Consider the following 7,500-nt stretch of genomic DNA (forward strand, 5'->3'; position numbering starts at 1 on the left):
TTCCGAGGTGGTCTAACATCCAAGTACTAACCAAGCCCAACACTGCATAGCTTCCAAGATCAGACGAGATTGGGCATGTCCAGTGTGGTTTGTCTGTATGCGCTAAAAATCATTAACTTTAGACCTCTTTTACTTCTTAACTCAAGTAAATTCATTGATAAGTTGAAAAAATGTTATGTAAAATGTAATAGAAAAGAATGTTTTGGCAATATAAAATTACCTACAGCACCTGGTATTCCCAGGTGGTCTCCCATCCAAGTACTAACAAGGCCCAACACTGCATAGCCTCCAAGATCAGACAAGATTGGGCATGTCCAGTGTGGTTTGGCTGTAGGTGCTCAAAAGCATTAACTTTAGACCTCTATTACTTCTTAACTCAAGTAAATTCATTGATAAGTTGAAAAAATTTAATGTAAAATTTAATAGAAAAGACTGTTATGGCAGTATAAAAATACCAACTGCACCTGGGATTCTTAGGTGGTCTCCCATCCAAGTACTAACCAGGCCCAACACTGCATAGCTTCCAAGATCAGACGAGATTGGGCATGTCCAGTGTGGTTTGGCTGAAGGAGCTCAAAAACATTAACTTTAGACCTCTTTTACTTCTTTACTCAAGTAAATTCATTGATAAGTTTATAAAATTAAATGTAAAATGTAATAGAAAAGAATGTTATGGCTGCATAAAATTACCTACAGCACCTGGTATTCCCAGGTGGTCTCCCATCCAAGTACTAACCAGGAACAACACTACATAGCTTCCAAGATCAGATGAAATTGGGCATGTCCAGTGTGGTTTAGCTGTAGGTGCTCAAAAACATTAACTTTAGACCTCTATTACTTCTTAACTCAAGTAAATTCATTGATAAGTTGAAATAATTAAATGTAAAATGTAATAGAAAAGAATGTTATGGCAGTATAAAATTACCTACTGCACGTGGTTTTCCCAGGTGGTCTCCCATCCAAATACTGACCAGGCCCAACACTGCATAGCTACCAAGATCAGACGAGATTGGGCATGTCCAGTGTGGATTGGCTGTAGGTGCTCAAAAGCATTAACTTTAGACCTCTATTACTTCTTAACTCAAGTAAATTCATTGATAAGTTGAAAAAATTAAATGTAAAATGTAATAGAAAAGAATGTTATGGCTATATAAAATTACCTACAACTCCTGGTATTCCCAGGTGGTCTCCCATCCAAATACTAACCTGGCCCAACACTGCATAGCTTCCAAGATCAGACGAGATTGGGCATGTCCAGTGTGGTTTGGCTGTAGGTGCTCAAAATCATTAAATTTTGACCGCTATTACTTCTTAACACAAGTAAATTCATTGATAAGTTGAAAAAATTAAATGTAAAATGTAATAGAAAAGAATGTTATGGCTATATAAAATTACCTACAGCACCTGGTATTCCCAGGTGGTCTCCCATCCAAGTACTAACCAGGCTCAACACTGCACAGCTTTCAAGATCAGACGAGATTGGGCATTTCCAGTGTGGTTTGGCTGTAGGTGCTCAAAAACATTAACTTTAGACCTCTATTACTTCTTAACTCAAGGAAATTCATTGATAAGTTGAAAAAATTAAATATAAAATGTAATAGAAAAGAATGTTATGGCAGTATAAAATTTCCTACTGCACCTGGTTTTCACAGGTGGTCTCCCATCCAAGTACTAACCAGGCCCAACACTGCATAGCTACCAAGATCAGAGAAGATTGGGTATGTCCTGTGTGGCTTGGCTGTAGGTGCTCAAAAATATTAATTTTAGACCTCTTTTACTTCTTAACTCAAGTAAATTCATTGATAAGTTGAAAAAATTAAATGTAAAATGTATAAGAAAAGAATGTTATGGCAGTATAAAATCACCTACAGCAACTGGTATTCCCAGGTGGTCTCCCATCCAAGTACTAACCAGGCCAAACACTGCATAGCTTCCAAGATCAGACGAGATTGGGCATGTCCAGTGTGGTTTGACTGTAGGTGCTCAAAAACATTAACTTTAGACATCTTTTACTTCTTAACTCAAGTAAAGTCATTGATAAGTTGAAAAAATTAAATGTAAAATTTAATAGAAAAGACTGTTATGGCAGTATAAAAATACCAACTGCACCTGGGATTCTTAGGTGGTCTCCCATCCAAGTACTAACCAGGCCCAACACTGCATAGCTTCCAAGATAAGACGAGATTGGGCATGTCCAGTGTGGTTTGGCTGAAGGAGCTCAAAAACATTAACTTTAGACCTCTTTTACTTCTTTACTCAAGTAAATTCATTGATAAGTTGAAAAAATTAAATGTAAAATGTAATAGAAAAGAATGTTATGGCTGCATAAAATTACCTACAGCACCTGGTATTCCCAGGTGGTCTCCCATCCAAGTACTAACCAGGCCCAACACTGCATAGCTTCCAAGATCAGACGAGATTGGGCATGTCCAGTGTGGTTTGACTGTAGGTGATCAAAAACATTAACTTTAGACATCTTTTACTTCTAAACTCAAGTAAATTCATTGATAAGTTGAAAAAAATAAATGTAAAATTTAATAGAAAAGAATGTTATGGCAGCATAAAATTACCTACAGCAACTGGTATTCCCAGGTGGTCTCCCATCCAAGTACTAACCAGGCCCAACACTGCATAGCTTCCAAGTTCAGACGAGATTGGGCATGTCCAGTGTGTTTTGACTGTAGGTGCTCAAAAACCTTAACTTTAGACATCTTTTACTTCTTAACTCAAGTAAATTCATTGATAAGTTGAAAAAATTAAATGTAAAATTTAATAGAAAAGGATGTTATGGCAGTATAAAATTAGCTACAGCACCTGGTATTCCCAGGTGGTCTCCCATTCAAGTACTAACCAGGCCCAACACTGCATAGCTTCCAAGATCAGACGAGATTGGGCATGTCCAGTGTGGTTTGTCTGTATGCGCTAAAAAACATTAACTTTAGACCTCTTTTACTTCTTAACTCAAGTAAATTCATTGATAAGTTGAAAAAATGTTATGTAAAATGTAATAGAAAAGAATGTTATGGCAATATAAAATTACCTACAGCACCTGGTATTCCCAGGTGGTCTCCCATCCAAGTACTAACAAGGCCCAACACTGCATAGCCTCCAAGATCAGACAAGATTGGGCATATCCAGTGTGGCTTGGCTGAAGGAGCTCAAAAACATTAACTTTAGATCTCTTTTACTTCTTTACTCAAGTAAATTCATTCATAAGTTGAAAAAATTAAATGTGAAATGTAATAGAAAAGAATGTTATGGCTGCATAAAAGTACCTACAGCACCTGGTATTCCCAGGTGGTCTCCCATCCAAGTACTAACCAGGCCCAACACTGCATTGCTTCGAAGATCAGACAAGATTGGGTATGTCCAGTGTGGTTTGGGTGTAAGTGCTCAAAAGCATTAACTTTAGACCTCTATTACTTCTTAACTCAAGTAAATTCATTGATAAGTTGAAAAAAATAAATGTAAAATGTAATAGAAAAGAAAGTTAAGGCAGTATAAAATAACCTACTGCATCTGGTTTTCCGAGGTGGTCTCCCATCCAAGTACTAACCAAGCCCAACACTGCATAGCTTCCAAGATCAGACGAGATTGGGCATGTCCAGTGTGGTTTGTCTGTATGCGCTAAAAATCATTAACTTTAGACCTCTTTTACTTCTTAACTCAAGTAAATTCATTGATAAGTTGAAAAAATGTTATGTAAAATGTAATAGAAAAGAATGTTATGGCAATATAAAATTACCTACAGCACCTGGTATTCCCAGGTGGTCTCCCATCCAAGTACTAACAAGGCCCAACACTGCATAGCCTCCAAGATCAGACAAGATTGGGCATGTCCAGTGTGGTTTGGCTGTAGGTGCTCAAAAGCATTAACTTTAGACCTCTATTACTTCTTAACTCAAGTAAATTCATTGATAAGTTGAAAAAATTAAATGTAAAATGTAATAGAAAAGAATGTTATGGCTATATAAAATTACCTACAACTCCTGGTATTCCCAGGTGGTCTCCCATCCAAATACTAACCTGGCCCAACACTGCATAGCTTCCAAGATCAGACGAGATTGGGCATGTCCAGTGTGGTTTGGCTGTAGGTGCTCAAAATCATTAAATTTTGACCGCTATTACTTCTTAACACAAGTAAATTCATTGATAAGTTGAAAAAATTAAATGTAAAATGTAATAGAAAAGAATGTTATGGCTATATAAAATTACCTACAGCACCTGGTATTCCCAGGTGGTCTCCCATCCAAGTACTAACCAGGCTCAACACTGCACAGCTTTCAAGATCAGACGAGATTGGGCATTTCCAGTGTGGTTTGGCTGTAGGTGCTCAAAAACATTAACTTTAGACCTCTATTACTTCTTAACTCAAGGAAATTCATTGATAAGTTGAAAAAATTAAATATAAAATGTAATAGAAAAGAATGTTATGGCAGTATAAAATTTCCTACTGCACCTGGTTTTCACAGGTGGTCTCCCATCCAAGTACTAACCAGGCCCAACACTGCATAGCTACCAAGATCAGAGAAGATTGGGTATGTCCTGTGTGGCTTGGCTGTAGGTGCTCAAAAATATTAATTTTAGACCTCTTTTACTTCTTAACTCAAGTAAATTCATTGATAAGTTGAAAAAATTAAATGTAAAATGTATAAGAAAAGAATGTTATGGCAGTATAAAATCACCTACAGCAACTGGTATTCCCAGGTGGTCTCCCATCCAAGTACTAACCAGGCCAAACACTGCATAGCTTCCAAGATCAGACGAGATTGGGCATGTCCAGTGTGGTTTGACTGTAGGTGCTCAAAAACATTAACTTTAGACATCTTTTACTTCTTAACTCAAGTAAAGTCATTGATAAGTTGAAAAAATTAAATGTAAAATTTAATAGAAAAGACTGTTATGGCAGTATAAAAATACCAACTGCACCTGGGATTCTTAGGTGGTCTCCCATCCAAGTACTAACCAGGCCCAACACTGCATAGCTTCCAAGATAAGACGAGATTGGGCATGTCCAGTGTGGTTTGGCTGAAGGAGCTCAAAAACATTAACTTTAGACCTCTTTTACTTCTTTACTCAAGTAAATTCATTGATAAGTTGAAAAAATTAAATGTAAAATGTAATAGAAAAGAATGTTATGGCTGCATAAAATTACCTACAGCACCTGGTATTCCCAGGTGGTCTCCCATCCAAGTACTAACCAGGCCCAACACTGCATAGCTTCCAAGATCAGACGAGATTGGGCATGTCCAGTGTGGTTTGACTGTAGGTGATCAAAAACATTAACTTTAGACATCTTTTACTTCTAAACTCAAGTAAATTCATTGATAAGTTGAAAAAAATAAATGTAAAATTTAATAGAAAAGAATGTTATGGCAGCATAAAATTACCTACAGCAACTGGTATTCCCAGGTGGTCTCCCATCCAAGTACTAACCAGGCCCAACACTGCATAGCTTCCAAGTTCAGACGAGATTGGGCATGTCCAGTGTGTTTTGACTGTAGGTGCTCAAAAACCTTAACTTTAGACATCTTTTACTTCTTAACTCAAGTAAATTCATTGATAAGTTGAAAAAATTAAATGTAAAATTTAATAGAAAAGGATGTTATGGCAGTATAAAATTAGCTACAGCACCTGGTATTCCCAGGTGGTCTCCCATTCAAGTACTAACCAGGCCCAACACTGCATAGCTTCCAAGATCAGACGAGATTGGGCATGTCCAGTGTGGTTTGTCTGTATGCGCTAAAAAACATTAACTTTAGACCTCTTTTACTTCTTAACTCAAGTAAATTCATTGATAAGTTGAAAAAATGTTATGTAAAATGTAATAGAAAAGAATGTTATGGCAATATAAAATTACCTACAGCACCTGGTATTCCCAGGTGGTCTCCCATCCAAGTACTAACAAGGCCCAACACTGCATAGCCTCCAAGATCAGACAAGATTGGGCATATCCAGTGTGGCTTGGCTGAAGGAGCTCAAAAACATTAACTTTAGATCTCTTTTACTTCTTTACTCAAGTAAATTCATTCATAAGTTGAAAAAATTAAATGTGAAATGTAATAGAAAAGAATGTTATGGCTGCATAAAAGTACCTACAGCACCTGGTATTCCCAGGTGGTCTCCCATCCAAGTACTAACCAGGCCCAACACTGCATTGCTTCGAAGATCAGACGAGATTGGGTATGTCCAGTGTGGTTTGGGTGTAAGTGCTCAAAAGCATTAACTTTAGACCTCTATTACTTCTTAACTCAAGTAAATTCATTGATAAGTTGAAAAAAATAAATGTAAAATGTAATAGAAAAGAAAGTTAAGGCAGTATAAAATAACCTACTGCATCTGGTTTTCCGAGGTGGTCTCCCATCCAAGTACTAACCAAGCCCAACACTGCATAGCTTCCAAGATCAGACGAGATTGGGCATGTCCAGTGTGGTTTGTCTGTATGCGCTAAAAATCATTAACTTTAGACCTCTTTTACTTCTTAACTCAAGTAAATTCATTGATAAGTTGAAAAAATGTTATGTATTATGTAATAGAAAAGAATGTTATGGCAATATAAAATTACCTACAGCACCTGGTATTCCCAGGTGGTCTCCCATCCAAGTACTAACAAGGCCCAACACTGCATAGCCTCCAAGATCAGACAAGATTGGGCATGTCCAGTGTGGTTTGGCTGTAGGTGCTCAAAAGCATTAACTTTAGACCTCTATTACTTCTTAACTCAAGTAAATTCATTGATAAGTTGAAAAAATTTAATGTAAAATTTAATAGAAAAGACTGTTATGGCAGTATAAAAATACCAACTGCACCTGGGATTCTTAGGTGGTCTCCCATCCAAGTACTAACCAGGCCCAACACTGCATAGCTTCCAAGATCAGACGAGATTGGGCATGTCCAGTGTGGTTTGGCTGAAGGAGCTCAAAAACATTAACTTTAGACCTCTTTTACTTCTTTACTCAAGTAAATTCATTGATAAGTTTATAAAATTAAATGTAAAATGTAATAGAAAAGAATGTTATGGCTGCATAAAATTACCTACAGCACCTGGTATTCCCAGGTGGTCTCCCATCCAAGTACTAACCAGGGCCAACACTGCATAGCTTCCAAGATCAGACGAGATTGGGCATGTCCAGTGTGGTTTGACTGTAGGTGATCAAAAACATTAACTTTAGACATCTTTTACTTCTAAACTCAAGTAAATTCATTGATAAGTTGAAAAAAATAAATGTAAAATTTAATAGAAAAGAATGTTATGGCAGTATAAAATTACCTACAGCACCTGGTATTCCCAGGTGGTCTCCCATTCAAGTACTAACCAGGCCCAACACTGCATAGCTTCCAAGATCAGACGAGATTGGGCATGTCCAGCGTGGTTTGGCGGTAGGTGCTAAAAAACATTAACTTTAGACCTCTTTTACTTCTTAACTCAAGTAAATTCATTGATAAGTTGAAAAAATGTAATGTAAAATGTAATAGAACAGAATGTTATGGCTATATAAA

At 36.9% G+C, this 7,500-nt stretch overlaps 2 non-coding genes and 27 pseudogenes across 2 annotated transcripts; all 29 read right to left on the bottom strand.

Moving 5' to 3' along the window:
- Positions 1–217: 217 nt before the first annotated feature.
- LOC148447167 (5S ribosomal RNA) lies at positions 218–336 on the bottom strand (annotated as a pseudogene).
- A 116-nt stretch (positions 337–452) lies between these two features.
- On the bottom strand, positions 453–571 carry LOC148447168 (5S ribosomal RNA; annotated as a pseudogene).
- A 116-nt stretch (positions 572–687) lies between these two features.
- Positions 688–806, bottom strand: LOC148447169 (5S ribosomal RNA; annotated as a pseudogene).
- Positions 807–922: 116 nt separating this feature from the next.
- Positions 923–1,041, bottom strand: LOC148447170 (5S ribosomal RNA; annotated as a pseudogene).
- Positions 1,042–1,157: 116 nt separating this feature from the next.
- Positions 1,158–1,276, bottom strand: LOC148447171 (5S ribosomal RNA; annotated as a pseudogene).
- Positions 1,277–1,392: 116 nt separating this feature from the next.
- Positions 1,393–1,511, bottom strand: LOC148447172 (5S ribosomal RNA; annotated as a pseudogene).
- A 116-nt stretch (positions 1,512–1,627) lies between these two features.
- Positions 1,628–1,746, bottom strand: LOC148447173 (5S ribosomal RNA; annotated as a pseudogene).
- Positions 1,747–1,862: 116 nt separating this feature from the next.
- LOC148447174 (5S ribosomal RNA) lies at positions 1,863–1,981 on the bottom strand (annotated as a pseudogene).
- A 351-nt stretch (positions 1,982–2,332) lies between these two features.
- On the bottom strand, positions 2,333–2,451 carry LOC148447175 (5S ribosomal RNA). Its single transcript, XR_015875538.1, has one exon. It is a non-coding gene; the product is annotated as a 5S ribosomal RNA (ribosomal RNA).
- A 116-nt stretch (positions 2,452–2,567) lies between these two features.
- LOC148447176 (5S ribosomal RNA) lies at positions 2,568–2,686 on the bottom strand (annotated as a pseudogene).
- Positions 2,687–2,803: 117 nt separating this feature from the next.
- LOC148447177 (5S ribosomal RNA) lies at positions 2,804–2,921 on the bottom strand (annotated as a pseudogene).
- A 116-nt stretch (positions 2,922–3,037) lies between these two features.
- LOC148447178 (5S ribosomal RNA) lies at positions 3,038–3,156 on the bottom strand (annotated as a pseudogene).
- A 116-nt stretch (positions 3,157–3,272) lies between these two features.
- On the bottom strand, positions 3,273–3,391 carry LOC148447179 (5S ribosomal RNA; annotated as a pseudogene).
- A 116-nt stretch (positions 3,392–3,507) lies between these two features.
- Positions 3,508–3,626, bottom strand: LOC148447180 (5S ribosomal RNA; annotated as a pseudogene).
- A 116-nt stretch (positions 3,627–3,742) lies between these two features.
- Positions 3,743–3,861, bottom strand: LOC148447181 (5S ribosomal RNA; annotated as a pseudogene).
- A 116-nt stretch (positions 3,862–3,977) lies between these two features.
- On the bottom strand, positions 3,978–4,096 carry LOC148447182 (5S ribosomal RNA; annotated as a pseudogene).
- Positions 4,097–4,212: 116 nt separating this feature from the next.
- LOC148447183 (5S ribosomal RNA) lies at positions 4,213–4,331 on the bottom strand (annotated as a pseudogene).
- Positions 4,332–4,447: 116 nt separating this feature from the next.
- LOC148447184 (5S ribosomal RNA) lies at positions 4,448–4,566 on the bottom strand (annotated as a pseudogene).
- A 116-nt stretch (positions 4,567–4,682) lies between these two features.
- On the bottom strand, positions 4,683–4,801 carry LOC148447185 (5S ribosomal RNA; annotated as a pseudogene).
- Positions 4,802–5,152: 351 nt separating this feature from the next.
- Positions 5,153–5,271, bottom strand: LOC148447186 (5S ribosomal RNA). The gene has a single exon (XR_015875539.1). It is a non-coding gene; the product is annotated as a 5S ribosomal RNA (ribosomal RNA).
- Positions 5,272–5,387: 116 nt separating this feature from the next.
- LOC148447187 (5S ribosomal RNA) lies at positions 5,388–5,506 on the bottom strand (annotated as a pseudogene).
- Positions 5,507–5,623: 117 nt separating this feature from the next.
- LOC148447188 (5S ribosomal RNA) lies at positions 5,624–5,741 on the bottom strand (annotated as a pseudogene).
- A 116-nt stretch (positions 5,742–5,857) lies between these two features.
- LOC148447189 (5S ribosomal RNA) lies at positions 5,858–5,976 on the bottom strand (annotated as a pseudogene).
- Positions 5,977–6,092: 116 nt separating this feature from the next.
- On the bottom strand, positions 6,093–6,211 carry LOC148447190 (5S ribosomal RNA; annotated as a pseudogene).
- Positions 6,212–6,327: 116 nt separating this feature from the next.
- LOC148447191 (5S ribosomal RNA) lies at positions 6,328–6,446 on the bottom strand (annotated as a pseudogene).
- Positions 6,447–6,562: 116 nt separating this feature from the next.
- Positions 6,563–6,681, bottom strand: LOC148447192 (5S ribosomal RNA; annotated as a pseudogene).
- Positions 6,682–6,797: 116 nt separating this feature from the next.
- On the bottom strand, positions 6,798–6,916 carry LOC148447193 (5S ribosomal RNA; annotated as a pseudogene).
- Positions 6,917–7,032: 116 nt separating this feature from the next.
- LOC148447194 (5S ribosomal RNA) lies at positions 7,033–7,151 on the bottom strand (annotated as a pseudogene).
- A 116-nt stretch (positions 7,152–7,267) lies between these two features.
- On the bottom strand, positions 7,268–7,386 carry LOC148447195 (5S ribosomal RNA; annotated as a pseudogene).
- Positions 7,387–7,500: the final 114 nt, after the last annotated feature.

This window comes from Taudactylus pleione, unplaced genomic scaffold (genome assembly GCF_031769625.1).
Source record: "Taudactylus pleione unplaced genomic scaffold, aTauple2 ptg001270l, whole genome shotgun sequence".
Lineage (NCBI taxonomy): Eukaryota > Metazoa > Chordata > Amphibia > Anura > Myobatrachidae > Taudactylus > Taudactylus pleione.